The sequence below is a fragment of the Eptatretus burgeri genome, chromosome 1 (assembly GCF_056783735.1).
Source record: "Eptatretus burgeri isolate ZD-2024b chromosome 1, Ebu_testis_v1, whole genome shotgun sequence".
Taxonomy (NCBI): domain Eukaryota; kingdom Metazoa; phylum Chordata; class Myxini; order Myxiniformes; family Myxinidae; genus Eptatretus; species Eptatretus burgeri.
The window spans coordinates 35,211,988-35,215,640 of NC_140961.1; positions in this window are offsets into that span (position 1 = coordinate 35,211,988).

A 3,653-nucleotide genomic window follows, 5' to 3' on the forward strand; every position below is an offset into this window, starting at 1 on the left:
CTCTCTCTCTCTCTCTCTCTCTCTCTTTCTCTTTCTCTTTCTCTCTCTCTCTCGCCCCCTGCTGGTCGTTGGTGAGTCGTGCATGGGTGTGGCGTCATGGCGGCTCTGTGTGTGCAGCTGTGAGTACTGTGCTGTGTTAGTGTTGTTCCTGTCCCTATTTCGATTCCCTCTGTGTCCCCGTACGTGTTTGTGGAGTTCTTTCCCTGTTTCCCTTCCTGCTGAGACGAGAGAGAGAGACGGAGAGCGAGCACGGTAGGTGCTTTGTTGGTTTTCCTTGAAACCTTCGGGTTTCTGGGCCTACTTTTTCATCTGCCTTGTTTTCATAGGCCTGCCGTTTATCGGTGGTTTAGCTTCTTCCTTATACTCTTCCTTTCCCTTATACTTCATTTGACCCCACTTGCTGGTTGCTTGTGACGGTTTTCCTTTGTTAAACTTAAACTTCTCTTCTTTTGCTTTAAGCTATGGCAAACGGACGTTTGCACAATAGTGTGTACGAGTCACTCACTCGGAAAAATGGAGTGACAATTACTCCACCTGATGGAGTTAGTGTTGAGAACGTGGTGATGGCTCTGGGAGAGCTCGTAGGAATCGAGAATGTTCTCGCCGCTTCGAAAATGAGCCAACGTGTCGTGGTTTTCTTGTCGGAGGAGCGACACGTGGCTCAGGCGGTCCAAACCGGTCTCTCCGTACCGCCAGACGTCTTCGTTAACGTTAGTTATCTCGATACGATGGCGGTAAAATTAACACTGTCCAACATCCCGCCCTTCTTCTCGAGTGAGGAGATTGTAGCTGCATTAAGCGTTTTTGGCACAGTTGTGTCACGAATCTCCATGATTCCACTTCGTCTCCGCTCTGACGCTTCGGTTCGCCACATCATGTCGTTCCGACGTCATTGCTATATCATTCTAAAAAACAACGCTCAATCGCTCAATGCAGTTATGACTTTAAAAAATAAAAACCGCAATTACCAGATTTATATCGCAACGGAGACCACAACTTGTTTTATCTGTGGTGAATCGGGACATTTAAAAAGTGATTTCCCCAAGAATATATTAAGTGGCATATCTAGTGTGGTCGAACCCATTGAGACGAATAGTGGTATATCTAGAGTCGGGAACGTTGGTGACGCTTCAAACTCGAACAATCTGCCTGGGCCGTCGAGAGTGGAGGTAAATCCCCCCCTGACAGATGACGAAAGCTTCACCGTTGTTCCTTCAAAAAGGAAACATAAATTGAAGCATTTAAATGATAACAATAGTCAAGATGTGACGGCGAGCTGTGCAAAAAAGATGGCACCGGCTGCCGAGAATAATGACTCGTGTTTGGAAGCAACAATAGATGCTCTTTTTAAAACGAAAAATCGATTTGATGTAATTGCTCCAGAGGATGATGACTTTTTTGTCGGTGGGGTTAGTGAACATGAGGAGGAGATTGGTTTTGTGCAGCAGGGAGCACACGTGACCACTCCCATAGTCACAGGCACCTTGGATATTAACACCGAATCCACTGTAACCCCCCTCCCTGAAAAGACCAACAGTGAAATGTGTACCGTTTCTAAGTCACCAATTACTCCAAACCTGGTTGAATCAGGGTGTAAAGCTTCAACTCGTGAAACACCAGGTTCATCTCAAGCGGAATATAACGTTCCTTCCATTAGTATTCTTCCTCCTCCCCGTTTTCTTCACCCTCCCACTCCTCCTCCTCCTCCCCTCCCACTTCTAATCTTCTTCCTCTTCCCACCCCTCCACCTCCCCTATTCCACCTCCCCCCACTCCACCTCCCCCTACTCCACCTCCCCCACTCCACCTCCCCCCACTCCTCCTCCCCCCACTCCTCCTCCCCCCACTCCTCCTCCCTCCACTCTTCCTTCCCCGACTCCTCCGACTCCTTCTCCCCCTTTGGAAGCGGAATGTGAGGCTTCCCTTATTAAACCATCAGCTCCATCTTTGGAGCATAACGATAATGTAATGGACACCGATCAGTACTCGGATTATGATTCAGACGGGGACTCATCACTTGCTTCTTGTGGCAGTGCTGAAGCATGGAATGATCCAGTTTCCCAAGATTCGGAGAGTGTTACCAGTGTTCCACCTGCCGATATCATAAAGTTTCTTCATGACACCTTTCGTAAGAAACATGTTAAAATTAAAAACTTTTTCCCTGACTTATCCGGCTTTATAATCTCCGCGAAGCTTTTGCTCCTCAAAGCCGGACAGCTTGGCGTGACGGAATCACAAGTGTATCGACTCCGGAAATGCATCCTCAAAGCAAAGAATGAGCTGCAGACACAGAGAGACTAAGTTTTTGACACACCCTAACTCTATGTTAGCCTATGGCCTTCTCTATAGCGAGTTTAAATATTAATGGGGGACGCTCCTCCATCCGTAAAGCAGAAGTTAAACAGTTTGTTGAGACAAATCACATTGATGTTTTGCTTTTGCAAGAAACAAGATGTAGCTCCTCTTGTGCAAGTGAATGGCAAAGGACAATGAGGGGAAAATGGTTTTTTAGTAGTCTGGAACACCCAAGGGCTGGGGTGGCTGTTTATTTACAACCTTCCTTTTGTAGTCCCAGTGTTGTTTTTAATGAGATTATCAAAGGGTATTTGATTTCACTCACCTTCACACATAATGGCTTTAAACACACCGTACTGAATGTCTACGCACCGAGCGATAGCACGGAGAGACTCGCCTTTTACACACACTTAGAAACGTCTCTTGTACACATTGATTTTGATGGACTTGTCTGCTTGGGTGGAGATTTTAACTGCACGATGGACCCCACCATTGATCGTAATGGAGAGGAGCCGCACCCAGCAAGCACAGCGCCTTTGTTGAGAGCCTTGTCCAAGTTTTCCCTGGTTGATGTGTGGAGAATCCGCAATCTTTCTCTCCGCCAATACACGTGGAGTCGGTGTTCAAAAGGCCACGTATCACTTGCAAGATTGGACCGTTTCTACATCAACAGTACCTTTTTAAATGTTGTGAGCAATATGGACATTATTCCGAGCGGCTTCTCAGACCATCACATGGTCGCACTTCGGATTCACCAACCAGTTCGGAATCGTGGTGCTGCCTACTGGACCTTCAACGCAAGCCTCTTGGATGACCAACTGTTTGTCGATGCCTTTGATGTGTTCTGGAGAGCCTTGCTCCAACGTAAAACTTCCTTCCCCTGCCTTGGAAAATGGTGGGACAACGTCAAAGTGCAAATAAGATCCTTTTGCCAACAATATGGAGCCTACCACACCAAATATGACTCTGCCCTTCAATCCTTGCTTGCCAAAGAAATATTATATTTGCAGACCAACCTCTTGGCCTCAAATCATGAAAGAACCAACCTCTTGCTGGCGAAGAAAAAAGCTCTTCTTGCTGGACTTTGTGCAAAGCAAGCCAGAGGAGCGCTGATTCGTCTCCGACTGGAGAATTTGTGCTACCTGGACACCTCCTCTAAGTTCTTTTTTGGACTGGAAGATCAAACAAAGAGAAGTCAGCAGATAACTTCAGTAAGGACAAAGGAAGGAAGGATAACACACAATCAAAAATATGTCAGAGCCTCACTCAGACACTACTTTACTGAACTTTATCGTGCTCCGAAAATCGACAACAAAATGGTAACAGTGCTGACTTCTTCCTTACCTACCTTGTCAAAAT